Source organism: Haliaeetus albicilla, chromosome 3 (genome assembly GCF_947461875.1).
Source record: "Haliaeetus albicilla chromosome 3, bHalAlb1.1, whole genome shotgun sequence".
NCBI lineage: Eukaryota > Metazoa > Chordata > Aves > Accipitriformes > Accipitridae > Haliaeetus > Haliaeetus albicilla.
Genome location: NC_091485.1, coordinates 57,656,724 through 57,676,716, shown reverse-complemented (window position 1 = coordinate 57,676,716; position 19,993 = coordinate 57,656,724). Strand labels below are relative to the sequence as shown.

The 19,993-nt window shown below is 38.5% G+C and overlaps 1 long non-coding RNA gene across 5 annotated transcripts in view; it reads right to left on the bottom strand.

Annotated features, from left to right (window-relative positions):
• The window catches only part of LOC104320879 (uncharacterized), a 48,383-nt gene extending 28,464 nt beyond the window's left edge, over nt 1–19,919 (bottom strand). For 4 of the 5 annotated variants that reach the window (XR_011324117.1, XR_011324116.1, XR_011324114.1 and 1 more), the window contains exon 1: nt 18,799–19,919. This is a non-coding gene — a long non-coding RNA (uncharacterized lncRNA). Of the gene's footprint in view, nt 1–18,794 lie in introns of all 5 variants that reach the window. The other variant, XR_011324115.1, reaches the window with a different exon arrangement.
• Between the last annotated feature and the right edge of the window lie 74 nt (nt 19,920–19,993).

Here is a 19,993-nt window from a genome sequence, read left to right as displayed (position 1 = left end):
CCAGTCGAGGTCCTAGAGAAGTCAATGGGCATTGCATGTTTTCAGCATCTTTAAAAAGAATTGGAACCTTTTAATTATAAGCCAAGTATAGGCCCACAAGGCAAAAGTCTAATCCTGCTTGAGTCAATGGTAACCTCCTGCCTTCAAACCTGCCCGTTGATTGCAACATGGTCAAGATTTCACTGGCAGATTTTAAAAGAGGCTTCACGAGTTACTGGAGCCATATCCTTCTGGTTCGAGCGAGCTCTCAACTCCAAAAGCTGGTTTGATTTCAAAGCTTGACAGAAGGCTGTGTGAAAACACAGAACTGTCATTGAGAAGAGGACAGAGGAGCTCTACCCGAGCAACTCCATCCCCCCATGCGGGCGTACTTCTCCCACGGCTGCCTGCGTGGGCCAGGCGCCAGGGCCAACGTGCTTTTGTACAGACTACATGTAATTTCCTTCTCTCCTGGCAGCACCTCGTAAGAGCTAGCAACTGATGAGTGGACGACAGAAGGAATCCTGCTCGTGAACCATGCCAGACTTCTGACAACAATGCTTAACTACCCGTGTAAGGAAAAGTTTAGGGGATACGGAGACTTAGTTACAGCACAGTGCAATGAATCTTCCCGTCCATGTTGCCTATAGAACCATTACTACGAAAATTTTTTTCAGTGCAGCCATGAAAATTCCCCAAAGTTTCCAGTTTTGCTATGTACATTTGGCAAACTGTTTTATGGGACTTGCAGCCTAAAACCCCAGAGAACTGCTTGGTTTTGCCAACTTTTCTCTTAGGGACAACTCATGGCATCATCACAGATTTTTCTCTTTCCAATCACAATACTGCACAGATGTACTGACACCAGGAATTTTCAAAAGTATTAAGATCTGCAGCCCCAAGCCACAGGGGACACAGGGATGCTAGCAGAAAAACTGGAAAGATTAATGATGCCTCCTTGGAACAATATAATGCAAAATGAAATGTAGATTAAAACAAAGGGGGAAATGAGGTAATTTTACTTGCAAAGTGAATTGAAAGCTGCCATTTCAGCCAGCTATCCTGCACGTTGCCTTTACCTTCAGTTACCCAGTAATGGTTAACACAAGACTTCAGTGAATTAAATTACTCAACCTACTATTTATTCACGGAAATTTTACCATTCTGTTTCACAAACAATTCTAAACATAAGCTGCTAAGAACAAGTTCCTTCAGTTTAAAGGCAAGATTCCTATTGATGTCCTGAAAGATCTGAAGCACTAGTGAACGGGGGCAGCTGATCAGTCATTTGACCTTTTGTCCTACTGAAACAATTACCAAAGCTACAGTGAAACAAATACACTTTAAAACAAATACACCTGGAGAGAAATTTTTCTCCTCCTGGCTCAACAGTAACATCAGAAAAAGTGTGTCTAAAAATCTCTCTCATTTGAGAGAAGTTAGACTTAAGGTGTCAAACTCAGGATGCTGTGGCACATTAAACTGGGTTTCAGAGCCGACCACTACTTCTCAAGTTCAGGTCCCGAGGCCTTGCTGGAATTCAGTCATTTGGGGTTTTTTCACTGCTAAAACCCACCATGGTGATAGTGCCAACAACCTTGATAATGGCTAAGGTGATTAGAGCACTTAAAACTCAGAAAGGATGGGCAAGATGAAACCTGATCCAGGATTATTCTCCTATATTTCAGTGCATAAGCTGCATCTAAGTTGTACTTGAGGCATGTAAGAGCTGTTTTGCAATTTACCCTAAGTTCAAAATCACATTCCTACAGTCACTGAGAAGAGGGCAGGTATTAATGCTGCTTTGGGAAAAGTTAACCTGTGCCGGGGTATACACTGGCCTGAAAATAAAAAATATGCCACCTCTAAACATGTGTGACAAGCAAAGACAAAGAGTTTCCAAAATTAGAGAGAAAACAAATCTGCACGATACTTCTTTCTACTATTCCACTTTGGGTAGACTCTGTAGATGCCTGCTCTAAGCCCTGTGCTAAAGGGCTGGTATCCTCTAGGAGATGAGATGCTCAAAAGATGCAATGTTTTACAGGGTATTAGATCTACTGCATTATTTCTGAGCTCTGAAAGGCTTTGTGAAATACTGGGAAGTCCTTCCTATGCAAATATTTCTGCTTTTCTACAAGGAGAACTGTGGATTTCTAAATCAACAGTTTGGATTGTTGAAATAAATCTGTGTTTGTCATACCACATTTATATTTAGTATGTTTGCTTTCAATGGAAAAATCATATATAAGGAATATTAAAGCAAAAGATGATCAATCAATCACACACAAGATGAAAAATTCTTGCAAAAGTTTGGTGACAGAGTTATACCTTCTGGCATGACCAGAGTTGCTTGCATATGTATGCAGTTGGCACAAAAAACCATAAAACAATAGTGAGTAAAAAAGTGTTTCTTGGAGGAAATGTTTTTTGTGTGCTCTCTTCTCTCACCCTATGAGACAATTCCCTTTTTTACATGATTTGAAATACGTCAGGAACATTTTAATCCTAAATTAACATATCTGAAGTTAGTTATTCCTCTTTTGCAACACTGTTACAAAGATCTGCAGAAATAGAAGGATCTTCCTTGGTATAATTTTTTTTTTGTCAATGAAAACTATCGCACTTGAGATCATGGATTTAAGTGTGCATTAATCAGTCTTCTTCACACTTATTCAGTGAGTAGTTCCGTTAAAATGAATGAACCAGCTACTGTTTCAGCACTGTCTTGATCCAGAGCCTAAAAATGTCTCTCGCAATTTCAGTATAACCAACATAAATAGAAAAATACACTGTACTATGAGCAGTGAAATCTGAAATACAAATACATTGAACTATATTCCAAGCTAATCTGTATGATTAAAAACTGGAAAAGTGAATTTCATTTTAGTGAACTGAGGTGGCATGTTGTTGTTTATAAGGCAGCATGTTGAATCATCCCTTACTTCCAAACCTTCAGTTTTAGGAGTGGCCCAAGCAGTATTAATTACAGTTCTGTTTGCAAACCCTGAAAGTATACTAAATTATGAAGGGATGGAATAGCTAGTAATATGCATGCAAATATGAAGACACCTTGTAAGACAGCCTATCGTTTTTTTGCAGCTTGCAAACTAAGGTGTATTGTAAACTCTGGAACCCTACTAACTGCAAAATATTTTGCTTTGGGCTGTTACATATGAGTTTCTGGTACCAAGACAGACAGACAGTCATCTTACTGGCTTTTCTATGAAAAACAGATATTCCCTGTATTTATATTAAAATTGTGTTCTCAGCTTGAACATTTTCATTAAGGGATATCATTAAATTTTGTACCTACATACACAGTTTAATGTTTCAAAATCTACATCCTGTTATCCTCAGATGGGGCAAAGCAACACATAGATGAAAAGAAATTTTAACTTCTACAACAGCAATAGTTAGAGCCAGTCAGTTTTTGTTTGAACTCAAAGTATACAGCTATTGAAGACTACTGTTGGAACTCAGAGTATACAGCTATTTCAGTATTTGGAGTAACAGCTGTGATTCCTACACAATATTTCGCCAATGGGAGGACAAGCATTTTCCTCTGAGTAACTAATCATGCCTCCAAAGGCTTGCACTAGCAACATACACATCCTTTTAAGGGAGTAGGGAATGCCATTTTTGCTACAATCTTGACCTAAGCCCAAAAGAGCAAGGCCCTTAGGGTTGTGATTTCAAGCAGCACTACCCACACCTTTCCCCTCAGTCATGTGTTAGATCTTTACTTCACCACTATGGGAAAAGAAGTATGAACAAGTTCATTTCTGCTTTTACATTTCTCATGATTTCAGCAGTTCCTTAAGTCTGATATATAGAAAGGTCTTGTTAGAGACTGATTATAGTCTGGTTGCCAGAAAGATCAAATAAGATATTTTAAGCCTCATCAACCATATGGATGTGCCTTAGCTTTTTAGAAGATGTATTTTTCCCTGAGGATTTCCAGCATTTTAAAGTTCTACTATATTAAGTAGAATTTATAATCATTTCAGATAAATTTAGGATGACTGTGAGACTCAGCACAGAAGTCCACAAAACTGACAGCAATTGTCCCAAACTGCTAAGTTCTTTGATGTTAAATTTCTTTAACTTGTGTGATTGTATTTTTAACTGTAGATACAGTAGACAGCAATTATTAATAAAATAGAGTTTAAGGTTTGTGGCACACTTGATTAGCTGCAATCAAGTATTTCTTGAAAAAGCTGGGTTTGTCTTCATGTCTCGTGGCTGAACTGTAACACCAAGAGCTCCCTCCCACCCCTGAACACACACACTCATGTTTTGCAACCATATCTTCAATTTCTCCTGATCTACCTATATTTGTTTTCTGTTGGAAAACAGACATAATCCTCTACATCTTGCAGCTAGACACATACCTGACAGGCTGGCTAACATGTAAATGTTGATCTACTTGGCTGCCAGGAAATCCAGCTGAAAATCAAGTCTCTCATCCTCTGGCAGATGAACAAATACATTCAGGGGCTGTCTTCAGTCCCTGGAACTACCGCAGAAGATTTTCCCTTCTGGGATCTCTACCCTACTTTTAAACTTGACTGAATTGGCCTGCAGGTTAAACAACTGTTAGAAAGGGACTAACAGAGGTAACTGTGGCATGATTGCAGAAGCCTTGCTTCCTCAGTGAACTGGGTTAAAAACTGACTCACACCTGATCTCAGAAATTACTACACGTGAAGTAATGGCTCTTGAATGCAAGAATAACTATTCATCTCAGCAGTGAAACTAAGGTTTTACCAGATCACAGTCACAGGAGGCAAAAGGAGGTGGCTGTATGTTTTAACAGTCCACCTATCGCACTACCTCACAATTTCCACTGTTTCAAATCCTCTAAAGCCAGTGAAGCCCACTGCAAAGGCCTCCACAACAGGATGTCAGTTCAAAGCTCCAGCAAGGAATAACCTTACATGTCTGAAAATCCTCCTTCAAGTCCTTCCTATCCATACCTAAAGGAAGAATGGGATGAATAGAACAAGCTCTTTATCCCTTGTATAGTGTTACTGAAATTTGTAAATTAGGAATTTCTCCTAAAATAGAAAATTGTCCTGAAAATGTTCTAAATTTTAGGTAGAAAAATGGAAAGTTAAAGGACTGTAATAATCCATACTGCATAATGATAAGCAGCCCTTAAAACAAAGCCCCCAAGGCCTCTAGAGAAACATATATATTAAGTGCATGATGACATTCACCAAATTTAATTCTTCAAAATGTGTGAGCTTAGGAATGTCAAAAAGTGGGAGCAGAAGATACCAGTGCTACAGAATCTAGAATATTATCTCCCAATAATCTGCAATAGAAACAGCAGTTTCTTGTAAAACCAGTGCTGTGCTCTTGTTTGTGTGCCATGTAAGATATGTGCATAGTAACCATGAGTGCCACAAATAAATGTTAGGAAAAACCTGCAGTTTCTATTATTTCACAGCAACTTCAGAGCACACAAACAGCCCAGGATCAGCCCCACTGTCTTTACGTTCTTTAGCAATGTCATCATTAACAGTATCTTCAAAGGAGATTCTGGCCTACCCAACTTCATTTCAGTCCCTGAAAGTCCCCCTATGACCTCCAAGAGAGCTGGGCACAGTTTTATATGAATTATATTTCCCTTGTAGACTGATTTGCATTTTATGCCCAAGTTAAATAATACCAAAACTCCTAAGAGACACAAAATTTCCTAGAGCCCACCTTTTGCTCTGCCTTTATTCCTTCCCTAAAAGCAATCCTGAGTAGAAGCATACAAATGTAACGAACTAGTTTTGTTAAGTTTTTCCCATCAGTTAAATGTTTATTATCTTTTTTTAAAGTAAAACAAGTATGCTCAATGAAAACTGAAACTTGGAAACATTGCTGGGAAGCTAGCTACTAAAAGGTCTACTACAGAAAGACCACCAACCCCCCCCCCCCAGAATTCATACCAAGTGGGAGAGACCAAATGTCCCATTAATTTCCCCAATATGGACAGGTCAAAACCAACACTGTAGCATGTAAGTAACAGCTGCTGATTTATTGCACATCGCAAGCCTTTCTTGGAGGAACACAGAGCACAAAATCTGCAAGCCAGTTATATTTTTATTGAAGTATCAGCAAGACCTAGGGATAACTCACTACAGCCTCAGGAGTGTAGTCTCACCCGATGAGCAATACACGATGCAACACATGTGCTTCAGGAATGGCCATACATGTGCACAGCCTCCCCCATTCTGCCTACTGCTGCATTTGGCATCAAGACAAAACAGAAGGTGTTGGCACAGGCAGAAGTTCAAGAGGAAACCACTGCCTCTCTAAAGAGCAGAGATAGCAGCCCCTAGAAACAAGTGCATAGGCACAGGCCATCCACAGCAGCAAATATAGGGTATGGAGCATGCATGCATCCAGCAGATGCAAACCTCCTCCCATGCATGAAAGCGAAAACCTGCCAAACCCTTCCCTGACTTGTTCTGTTTTGTTCAGGGAGCTCATCCTTCTCTCAGCAGACAAAACCTCAACTTAAAGCTCTACTTACATGAGATCACAAAGAAGTTTACTGTTAAGAGTAATACCTGAATGCATAAAAACACCCTGGTTTAATTACAGGAAGAAAACTGTGAGCATCATTTGCTGTCTCTTATGTAACTGCACATGCATAAAGTATCTTTAACCTACATGATGACAGCTATGACAATTACACATTATTTAAAGTGTATGCCATTGCTTTAAGATTTAGATGTGCTCACAGTATTTGAAATGTAACGTAAATATATTATTGCTGTAGTCGTGCCGTGCTTCCTGACCAAATTTCCTTAAAATGTGATGCATACACTGAGAAGACTTCCCCCCTCCTTCAGAGATATATTAAATATCTTGGGAACACACTGCGCCAAGCAATGGTCCTTTTCAATATCTATATACATGAGTATGTCCCAGAGTCTTCACTATCCTCTGGATTTGTTCCCAAAATAATTTCAGGAAATTTCTAGGCCTTTCTGTATAAGTAAGCTTTTCTAAAATACTCTTTGGGAATAGACTCTAGAAGCAGATGGATCACAAACATTGGAGCCCAGCAGGAAACAGCTTATTAGCAAAGTCAGCATTTACACACTTGTACTTCCTTAGGACTTTTCTTTTTGTTAAAACATGAGATATTGGTGAAAATCTAAGATCACCCATTTTGGTCTTCTGAACAGTCTCTTAGTTACATCTGTGGCATCCAACTATATTTGCCTGGTATCTTCATCCTGATTACCTTCAAGATGTTTCCTGAATTTGTGCTAGTGATATAAAGCTCTGCCTCATTTGGTTAAATAAAGAACTAAATTTCACATCACTTTCTTGTCAATGTAAGAACACCAAAATGGTTCCTGGAACAAAAAAGTGTCTCTTGTCTTTTTTGAAGGAACAGCTCTTAGAGATATAGTGAGTGGGCTATTCCAGAAAATAAAGTGGCAAGAGAGAAGTCAGTGATGAATCTCAAGGCCTATTAATTCCAGTTCCTTTGGGAACTGCACCCTGTTTTGCTTAACATTACAGAAGATAGATAGGTGTGAATTATACTCTACTGGAGGTGAATATGGAAGCATATTAAAAAGCAGTAGCATTTCAATTGGATTTCCCAGGTTCTGCCCTCTGAATCAAGTTTTCTTCTATCCCACATATAATGTTTATCAAAACTTTTCAACACTTAGAAGAATGAAATATATTCACAGGAAAATAGACTGGCCAGTATTTGGGGAACAGATCTTTGATTCTTAACTATTTCTAAAAGGCTGTAAGAAGAAGTGATTTTTAAAAGTATTTCATATTAACATAAAATACATATTTACTGCATTGGACTTAAACTTACTCTGTACCTACAGTAATTCCATATTTATATCTGACATTAACTATGGATCAAAATTTACATGGAAACATCTGCTTGAACATAATTGCACTTGCAAGCATTCTCTCCCACTACTATTTAAACTTTTATCTCAAAGTATTCCGAGACAAACCATTGATGTATAGTTAAACAACTTGGCAGGCAGGAAAAGCAATATTTCAACAATTCTTCAACTTATTGTTGTCTCAGCACAAAAAAAGCCCATACTCACTTTATGAAAAATATTACATCTCCAGGGTGTACAAAACAAATTGCTCTTAATGCAGCAGGTTTGGCTCATATTAAAAGCATGTGGAGATTAATTTCTCTCTTTTTGAAGGTAAAATGAGTTAACTCTGCCAACACTTAGAGGAAAAGTTCTGATGCTCTTAAGCACTACATAAAAACACCCAGACCCCAAAGTTAACTTTTAGTGACAATGTAGATATCATGTGAAACACTACACACACTTAATATTTAAAATTTACGTAATAGATTATTTTTTGCAAGCTTTCAGATATAAGCAAGAAATTTAATTTCTAATTGCATTCTAAATAAGTCCTTTCCATAAATTGACATTATTTTGAGGATACAATCATCCAGTTTGATCTGATACTAGAAGCAAAGTGTCAACAAATACATGCATTTTTATACTGTTTTGCAAATGAATATTGAATAGAATACTGCCACCTTTTGGCTATGATCTGGACTTAAAAATGAGACTTCTCTGTAAAACTTCTAAAAACATTTGATGTATAATGATTATCCTAAAAAATTCAGTATGTCAACAGACTAATGTTATGCTTATCATTAACATATTGTTGATGTAAGAATAAAACTTTACATACTTAACTACATAGTATTATCCTTTTATTTCTCGATAATGAGCAAGCACTTTCACAAGGGCTTTTGTCTTTAGCAGAAAAGACACAGGCATAGATTTGACATCAAGCTAATGGAATTGCTACCTCTACTTCTTAGAGTAAAATAATAATACTTTTGTGTAACTCAGACACTCAACTTCATAAATATTGATTCACTAACTGATTCTCAAAAATTCTTACTGGAGAATTGTTGAGTCTAATATTAACATATAAGCATTTTAAAACACAGGTGAAAGGCACAAAAGTCTTTCAGCAACCTCCAAAAGAAGGGCTCTAAAGTCTCTTAACATGAACAAATGATGCCACTAGAAAAGGCAGTGCAGAAGAATACATGGCCTAGGATTTGGGGTTAATCCCTAGCAAGTGTTCCAAGTCATTGCAGAGAGATTCTACCAACTGTGAGCTAATCAGGTTTCAATTTAATTCATTTATGCTGAATAAATTAAAAAAGAGGATTTGATCCATCTTTGGGGAAGAGTTTGCTCATTAAAAAGTTCAGGAAAACAAGCACTCCCTTTTTTTGTTTCAGTATTTGCTTTATGAATCAGGGTGATTGGCTATCAAGCTACACGGAAGGACTATCGCTTACCTAAGGGCTATTTTAAATTAGACCCTATAAGCCTACAAGAAGTTTACTGTGAATTCAGCTATCTAAACTCTGTTTTTGCATTGTCAGAAAATAACTAGTAACTTGATGAAAAACACAAAGAAAACCCTAAATTCCTCCAATTTAAAAGAAGAAAAGTTCTTACCCAACTCCCTCTAAAATGCTAATGCCACAGTTAAGTGGAATATGATTTCAAGTTGTAAGCATTTTCATACAATCATGCTTTAAAGATCATGTTAAAAAGCAATAACCACAAATAATTTTGCTACTGTAAAGGCAGGGTTCTTGAATTAGCCGTTTTCCTAGTATTGCAAATACTTTATATGGAAACTTTATTAAACCATATCAGAGTTAAGTAGGGGGAATTCACTAGACGGGAAGCTTAATTTCCATCTACAAGTGTAACACTTTGAAACATATACTGACAAAGACATATCGGAATTGCAAGAAATCATTCACATTTAGAGAAGAACAAACAGCAGGATACACAATTCATACACTTTTAGCTACCAATACACTAGTTTCCCCTTTTAAACCAATCCTACTTAAAATACCTGCATTTTCCTGAGTATTGGCTATTGGCACAGGGAGTTTTTACACACAGACCATCCTAATTTTCTGACTAAAACTGTGCAGGCTCAGCTTGAACCTATTTATACAGAAGACTAGTTCTTCATAATTAAGCAAGTGTATAAACAATTTCACTTTAGACACTTCTTCCCCATCTGTCATATCAAAACTATTTTTACCAAAATAATCTGAAAAGGACAACTAGTAATATTTACAAACTACTTGTATTTTGGAAACAAAATTTTAAGCAGCATTTAACTTTGACAAATAGCCTTCACTAACCCTTACAAATTTGCGTGTAGGGATAAAATGACAAATGACTCTCACAATGGGGCTTATTAGACTCCTAGAATATTGCCCTAACATGGCCTTTCAGTAAATACTATTTCAGATTATATCAGCACTTCCATTTTTTAGGGCCTAAGAACTCCGCTTGAAAAAAATAACCAACCAAGAAAACCAAACAACCCCCCCCCCTTCCCTGTGGGATGAAACTTAACACACAACATCATGAACAAATGTTGCTTCAATAGCTTAAAATGTATCGCAGTTTCATAATGCTCTGTGCCTGTACATAGTTCGTGATACTTTTATTTCTGAAATAACAATATTGTAAAAGATTACCACAGGCAACTGAAATGTTTTCAGTATTTTGGGAGGGGAAAAGAAAACCTCTTATATATCTTAAGGTGATTTAGTATAGTGGGGAAAATGCTGTGCTGCTGCAGGCAATAATATTATCTATCATGCTAATGCTCTAGTTCAAATCCTGTATCTGTTTTTGACCCTCTAAAATCCACTGAAATTAACCAATCCTTCCCACTGCCTTCAACAGATTTAGATGAAACTCCCTAAGATTATATCATGCCACAGGAGACTAGTCTACAAGAATATGATACTGGACATTTAGAAATACCAGTCTTGTTAGGCAAGGAGGGAATAATTATTGAGATCTAAGACATCATATTCTGTTGACTGAAAACAGTAATACAAATGGTGCAGATCAATACTGTATTATGCATACAACAGTGAGAAAGGAAAGTCAGCCTTCCCTTCACCTTCCTGGCTGAGGCTGCATTTAGAATGAGGATTCTGAGCCAGTTTGTACCGGTAGAGGCAATCACAGCATCTTAGTCAGTAGCTGATCTCCCTTTATTGTCAAAGGGGAGAGAAGACCACGACCACAGGGTGAATTTGATCATTTGACAGGAGTGCCTATACCATTCCTCCTTCCACTGCTTGTTCCTAAAGCAGCCATGTTTATTACAGTATCTGCTAAAAACCTTAAGTGGTGGACTCAGTAGATGGATGTTAATAACAAGTTAGTATCTTCACTTCACACACACACTCCCATAGTAAAAACAATTTCTCCTCACTGCAGGCTGCATCTTCCCTTTTTTTAGTCACTTCTTTAACTTTCTTGTTATAAAATCTTTCAAGATGTTCTTAAAACTAAATTTGCTGTGTGTTCAAACTGTCCAGGCCATACAGTACAATTGATTAATAGCAAGAATAGAAGAGTTCGAAAATGTGAGAATACCTGCCTCTCAAAAACCTTAGCACAGAGCCGGTAACAAATCTATAAAGGGTGTCTCCAAAAAAAATATAATCAAACCCAAACCAAACTGCCTGCTCACTGCTGTCTATATCCTACAACCTTCAGGAGTGTAGGAGAGTACCTCCTATCCACATGTGCTCTGCTTCAAATCCATTGAATTCATCTCGCATTTTGTAAGGCAGCAATCTCTCTACTGTTGTATCTTCCTGCTTCTTTGGATGTGTCTGACTGATCTGCAAGCTCTGTGGCGTCTCTCAGTCCCAGCCTCCCAAATATCCCAACCCTGCCTGTACACCTGGATTTACTACCGAAGGAAAAAAGTGCACTTAGACCTCCTTCTGATATGTAAAAAAGATGATGGGGTGCACAGGGAGTACACAGCTCTTCATGAGCATAGATAATGTTTCCTTTTCTGTCCATGAGCTACTTACTGTATTTTTTCTGCCTTACCTATCTGTAATACTTCAACTCATGTCCTTTTATGTGACTTGCTCCAGCAAATGTTTTAGCTGCTGTTTCTCTTACCCATTTTTATCCCTATTTGGATCTGCTGTACCATCTCCCACATTGTACCCCACAAAAATTGTCCTTAGCTTATTTCTTTGAGCTGCCTTTGCATAATTTATTATCTCCATATGATCTTCTAGTAATATTCTTACACAACTTTATCTCATGTATCAATCATCCATTCTACATATTGTCCCACAATTATCACAATGAATGTAGGCTACTGCAGCTGTGGAAGAACAATGCCTTCAAAGACAGCTCTCAAACAAAAGAAGAGAAATGAACATCTTCACCACAACCCCCGCCCCCGTGAGAAATTCTGCTTTCCACTGTCTTAGACTCATTACCGACTGGAGGCCCCTACAACAATTAAGTACTGCAAGAGACCAGAGTGAGGTCAGATCTTTTCCTCTTTCCCTGATCTTGCCACCAATCTATTGTGCTAGCTCTGAGTAAGTCTTTATCATCTCCCTGCTTCAATTTTCCTCCTCAACAAATGCGCCTAAAATGCTATCCCTCCTGAAGAAGTTAATTTGAGATGAGTACAGGGAACACTGTAAGACCGGAATGTTTTTCTTGCAGTTAGCATGGTGACTCAGTCCACTTCCCATGGACAAAGCCTGAGAACAGCAATGGTTTCTTTTTGTATTTTCAGGCATCTTTGGTGCATTATTGTTATAGGGGAAAAAAAAAGTTTAAACACCAGCAGGCAGGTGATAACTGTGTCTATACCTGTGTGAATGTCTGAAACTGAACTTTTGAACTCTCAGGAAGACTGCTGCTTCCTACCTGCAACCAGTACGGTCTGGCTATAAATTTTGATAAAACCGTGACTGAAGAGTAGCACATCCCAACTCCTCCAATTAATACAGAGACAGAACTCCCAATTAGGAGGCTGATCATGCATTGTGTTTCTACACATAGACTACTTGAGAAAATAGGAGGCTAGGGGCCTCAAAGAAGGGTTCCCTGAAAAACAGACATGGCTTTGGAGAAAAGAAAGGGGCCTGGAAAGAAGACAGTGAAAATCCCAGCTGGATGAAAGATCCTGGAGATCAGGGGTACGTGTGGAAATGACTGCCAGGGGGTGCTCAGAGACCTTGGTCTGTAACACCCGAGGCCAGTAACTGTGAGCATTGTCACACCACAATCCAACAGGACTTTGTGTCCAGTGTTCCCGGACCAGCAGTGACCTCCCTGCTGGAAAGGGAAGCAAAGACCTACTGAACATAATGCTGGGGGGGAGGAAGTACATGCAAGATAATCTAGTAGGGTAAAAGCTCTAATCTTGTTGGTTCTTGAATAAAGCCAAGTAGCCAGATCCACTATGGATTCCATCTGCCTTGCCCATGAACATTACAAGCTAGTATCCTGCAGCCTGTAGCAGAGTGCCATCCTTTCTGAACAAATGCCATCTGTTTGACACTGATGCACAAGGCCATGGACGTATTAGACTACTTTAAACACAGCTTTCTTGTAGGATTTGCCACAGTAACTGTGACCATTATCATGATCTCCTGAAGATAGGTACAATAAAGGCATCCAAAAGTGAAATATCCTGCCTGTATTTATACAGCATGCTCATAGGATGTCTCCAGATTGCCCTTAAATACACACTATATACCCCACAGGGCTCCCACAAGAAAGGCATCTAGCACTACTTTCAGGTATTCACGTCCACCCTTTCCCAAGCTACTCACTTCTGGGAAGCTACTGCAAGCAGGCAGGACTAGGCTTGCCAGTCCCAGTCCTGTCCTGCAACAGAATGGGGCAGGAGTATGGGTATGGGGCTGCAATCTCTGACACCCCATCCTCCATGTTACTGGGGCAAGCCTAGACCCCAATTAACAGGGCAGGCTGACAGCAGAGTGATTAACGAACGATCCTAAGAAATGACAAATTATTTCTTCAGTCAATGCAGGTAAATATGCAGCTGCCAGGCAACCATGTGTTTAAAGAGTGCCCCTGATTTTAATTGTAAGCTCTTCCTAAGATACCTGAAACCAGTGTCCAGACCATCTGTTCACAGAAACATTTACAGTTTGGATAGAGGAACGTTCTCAATTCATTTGCCACACCTGCCTTGTCCACTTGCCCAGACAACAACCCTAGGTCTCTCTTCCTTTTAAATTTTGTCTTGCTCCAAGAGAATAATAACCCTCCTCCTTCTGGGAGGTTAAATGAGCTATTTGGCAACCCAGGCCAGGGTGCATGGTGGGCTGGTTTATGAAAAAAAAAAATTGTAGGTGGGAAAGTAATGAGAAGTGGAGGAGATACAGCTCCCTTCTGCTTGGTTCTGATTCTGAACTGTTTTCCGATATGTTTATGTTCATGGCCAGGCCCACCACCCGATTACAAAGCTATGGATTTTGAACCTAACAAAAAGATGGAATATTTATCAAGGATTATACACCTCTTTTCCCCTGTTTTTTCCCTTAAACTCTTGGGGCAGCTTACTTGAGCATTATTTTATTGTGGGATTGAGCTATCTATTTGTGCTCCAGTTAGTAAGGCTTTTAAAAAGGTTGTGCAGTGTTTATGTTAACAGCTGTAGACCTCTGGATCAGAGCTGCCTGGTTCCTAATAAACCTAGAGTGCAAGCAGGGCATGTACAGTGTTTAAATTTGGGTACTACTTTTGCTCAGGTACTTTAAAATCCTGTATTTAGGAGTCAAATTTAGAGTTGTGAATGTTACACATTTGCAGCCCTTATTAGAGCAATATGGTATCCATAATGTGCTGTAATTACTGAAAGGAACGTTACCAGTTTCAAAGTTGGACTTAAATATTGCAGTAACTAAATAAAGAAACTAATGCAGTACTAAATAAAGCAATTACAAAACATTTAAAATATAATAAAAGAAGAAGATACAATAAAAATGAATTCATCGCAAGCTGGTAAACTTCTGCAGGTACTACCTAACATATGTGAATGTGACAAAAAATTATTTTACCCTCCTTTACTTGGAAAAAGCTCAAAAAAATCTTCCATTTCAAGAAATGCACTCACTTGCTATATAATGCTTACAGTTTGCAACCCTTACACTAAAGTCCTCGTGAAACAAACATCCTCACCATTTTCTATGTACTAAAAAGATTTTTAAAACATTTTAAAATACAAAAACTTGGATGTAAACATCATAAGCTAACATAGTTTCAAGCGCTGTTTCCTGAATAATGAAGAGGGGAGCAAATTTTTAAAACCGCAGTCAGAAAATATATCTCAGATGAAAAAAAGACCATATAACAGGAACAGAGGTCATGAAACTCATGGCTACAACCAGGTTTATATCAAATTCAGATGGTTTTCAAATGATTGTTTCAAAAAGCCTGGTGATATAAATATATGTATCACCTTCAACTCAGGTTTTCATGTACAATACTTTCACAGATGTTTAATTTTTCATAAACTGAACCTAAACTAATCCAATGGTCAAAGACAGAGAAAGAATATAAAATAAGAGCTGCTTGCTGTTCATCAGCATGTACAGTTCTTTCCACATGTAAACTTATAAAATAATATTCACTACAAGTTGTTGTACATTGATTATATTGAAAATTTTTCATAGTAACCTATTATGTTTCCCCAAATACTTCCTGGGGATAGAACATTTAAAAATATTTCCCACTGGGAAAATTTCCTTTTTTTTCCTCCCTTTTATTTCCCTTTTCTTCTTTTCTTTTTTTAAATAAATCAAAGGAGCAACAATTTCAAGTAACTTAATGCATGATTTATTGTACTGCTTAACGTATAATGCTATTTTGAAAAATAACTTTAGAACATGCTTATTTTGAAAAGCTTTATTTGTTTCTCTGATCTCCAGTTCAAGTATACTTGAACTCCAATGGTTTTTCTCCAAATTTCCCTCCTGCAAACAACTTGGGATTGGAAAGCAAAGCTGGTTTCTTGCATACTCATCCATCATCACCAATAATAAAGATCTGAGATTAAATTATGCCCTTCCTCACTCATTCCAATACTCTGGGATAAAAGCTTTACTTAAAATTTCCTTTGCCTTGTTCTGTATAGTTGAAGTACACTATGTCATACTTAGAGAGCCAAATTCATTTATTCCTAAGCAATCCAACTAAGCTCACTGAAGTCTTCTGTAATTCCCAGATCTAGTTCTGCCTTCTAACGGGCCTTTCAAACCTCTCTTGAAAGTATAGAATTGGACAAGCTGGTAACAATGAAGATGCATTTGTTATTTTCAAATCAAATTATACTTTCTCCTACCTTTTCTTGTTACCTTGACAAACAAAATCAAAATTGTACCACAGGGAGGAAAGATAAAGACTATTTCTGTGTAAAAGGTTCCCCCCCTCCATTCCTTTCATATACTGCATTCTCTAAATAAAGCGAAGCAATAGACTAAGAACAGGCTCAAAGCCACAAGTCATATGGTTTTCCTTGCAATTACAATTTTAACCCTATCATGTGCCTCTATGATACATGATGTATCCTTTAAGAGGATGTCAGTCAGCAGAGACATCTACATGTATAAGAGATTCAACTCTTAAGCCTTTATTCTGACAGGTATCCTACATTTCTAAGCTATGAGAAAGGGAATATTTTCCCCACAAGTGGAATGTACACATAAATACCCTTTCCTTATGAAATAATTATCTCTTTGCTTCCTCTGTTCTTCATCACCTTTGTGGAGGAAGGAAAAAAAAAATATTCTATTTACCTGTTTTACAAAAACCTAAGTTTGGTTGAAAGCTTGAGAGAGAATGTATCAGAACTGACGGACTGACTTCCATTAAAATGTTCACTTGATTCAAATTATCGGTGAACCTTGCAAGACAATAGAGTTCCATAAATTGTTTGGGTTTTTTATAAGAGAAGTGTTTCCAAAAATAGTGAAAATGTCACACTGCAAGTTGAGGATAGAGCATAGCACCATTCATTGGTAAAATACAATCACATAAGCATTGCTGCTCTCAGATTTTTAATATAGTCATTCTTTCAAGTGAGGAAAACCTGCTTATTTATGCAAGTTCCACTAGTACAAATGCAGAGTAACTCCACTAATTTAATTATCATTCCATTAGACAAGTTCTTTACTAATATCCTTGCACCAGAAAAAGTGTATCAAATAATTATGAAGTTTTAATGTGGTACTTCCATCTTGGACTCTTGCATTTCCTCTTTTTTTTTTTTCCAAATATTTTAAATAGCACATCAACATGGTCATCCTCTATTTTATGATGATTCAGCTGAATTACAAGATATGCTTAGTGTAAATTTGACTGCTATCCAGAAATAGTTGACAGCAGTGAATTCTTCTAGATGTCACATTCTTGATTTGAGGAATATTTTTAACAAGTGTAAAAATATTTATGGAATGCAGGAATTAAAATCTTTTTTTCAGATATAAACAAAGCTAAAAGAAAAAAGACAGAAATATCATTTCTGAATTACAAATACCAAAATGAAAAAAATAAACAAGTTATGTAAGATTTGAATCATATCTTCTGTGTCAGAGAATGTGGAAGAAGTTAATAGGTTCAATTTCCCTTTGATAATGTGAGACAGAAAAATATTTTACTATGATTTCCTAGTGATTATTTAATTCTAATAATTCAAAGAATGTTGGATTCCACTGCTGTGTTAACAATAAGATAAATGACAACCAATTATGTAAATGGAATTCTTCAGACATTTCCTCACTATGTAAGAGCTATGAAATCAAAACACCCAACCCGAGCAAGACACATTCCTGTTGATTTTCTTAAGATATTTTTCTAGATAATTCTAGCCAAAAGGCTTTTATTTCATGAACCAAACTAGCAATCTTAAGTACTCTGGTACTTAAGAATCTTTAGTATAGTGGACTGAATTTCCAGAAGGGAAGCGCTCCACTAGGTTCAAGCACTTCAGCTTCAAGTCTGGTCTATGTCAAAAATGAAATTTGGCGTAGAGGTTACTATGCCTTGTGTAATTCCTCAGTCAGGTGTTTCGCATGTGCAAGAGTTCAAAATAAATTTCCAGTTACTGACTTAAGATTGGCTAAGACTGTTTTGCCATGAAAGCTTAAATGTATTTTAGAACAATTTTCACCAAGAGGGCTGTAGCTATTTCACTAAATGATATGGCTAAAGCAGTTAGACACGCTCTTTTCTCAGAACAGTAGTCCTCAGTGCAGAATATATTCCACTTTGTGAATTTCCAACAAACAGTTGTCCTGACAGCTCCTCTTGGCACAGTATTGTTGTAACGGTCCTTCTGCTAAAAGGCTCTCCCCACCTAGTTCTTTACACCTTTTTACTCATTACTGTACTTGTTTCTTGCAGATAGTCACTCATCAAATAGAACTGAGCTCTGCACAGTGCATTGGATCCTTTAGCCTTTTGTACTGCTGAGGGCCTTTCACTGGCAACTCTGCAGCCAGCTTTCCTCTGGCAGCTCTGTAAGCTAACTGCCATAACAAGGAACAACCAACAGCTGCTTTGAACAGATCTTGGTGAAAGCCACATAGTTACTATGGCAGAAGTGTTATAGGGGGATAGCCTTCACCACTGGAGATGATGTATAACATCAGCGATATCTAGGTATCACATAGGTACCATTTAAAGCAAATTACATCTGCAATTACTATGAGAAATACAAGGTTGAACTGCATATAAAAAGAGATTATTTTCCACAGGTGATGTTCTGTGAAGAGCGTTACTATGTATAAAACTACACACACCACAGATTTACATAAAAGTGTTAATAACTCAGGGTCACGTGAAGAACTGACTTAATTCATCCTGCATAAATACTTTTTTTTCCTTACAGGACACCTTCAACCATTGTAATCATTGAGCTGTTCTGAAGACTTACCTCTAAAAGCCAGCCTGTCACATCCTTAATTCTGTAGCCTTTACATCTTTCTGTTAAGGCAGGGAGAACATCACCAGCAACCTGAAGAATGGCTTAGTAAATGTACTAACTCCTTATTTCTCATTTCACGTTTACATTTAAAACAAACCAACCAACTCTAAAACTAATCTGTACTACAACTATATTAACTTACTATACAGCCATTGACATAGTCTATAATTACATGATTCACTAAGCAAATGATTTATGCCTCTGCTCAGGGAAGAGAGAATTTTCCTTGTGACAAAGGCTTACGTCACACTTTATGTGAAGAGATGAGGCTTGATGCACTGGAATCAACTGTATGCCCGGACAAAAATCAGCAGAAAACTCGCAAACTATAAAAACAAAAAATACCTTTCGTATCTTTCAATGTTCTGGTGAGTCAACATCATGGTGAACTTGCCATTTTCTGTACTCTGGCTACAAGAACTATCCAAGTTATCATCAACATCAGTGATTCCCCTGCTTCTTTTGCTAAACTCAACAATACACTTCTACACTTGCTTGGATTTTGCTGTGTAAGCCACTGTCCCACTAGCTCCCCAGCCTCCTGATTGCATCTCATCTGTCATGCCCTCACCACTAAGAGCTCAGAACCAGGGCCAACACGGACCAACACTTAACAACTACTTCCATCGGTGCCAAAGACAGTCTTAGGCCCCCCTGCAGGTCCTCCTTACCAGATTAAGTCAAGATCTCACACCGAGCACAAAGCGGTGGGGCTGGACTCGCACCTCAAAGCTACTCTACGCTCCTTTTAGGAGAAATTCTCCACTTCAGAAACCAAGTTCTATTAAGTTGGCCCCACCACAAGACACAAACTCTCTCTGAGCACTTACTAGCGCCTTCACCCAGCCCGAGGTGCGGGCAGGGCTGGGGGGGGCAGGCGGGGCCCCGCCTCATCCCCACAGGGCCGCGACCCCACCACCCCGCGCAGCCGGCCGGGCCCTGCAGCCGCCTCAAGCGAAGAAGCGGAAACCAGCCCAGGATTCAGCGCGGCCACTCCCTCCGCACCGACGCAGCAAAAGCCGTAAGCCCCTGGCCGAAGCCCCGCTCGCCTCCCCTGCCAGGCGGCCCCGGCTCCCACCGCCTCACGCAGCGGCCCACAACCCACCGCGCAGGCGCCCGCCGCCTCCCCCTCCCCCGCTCTGGC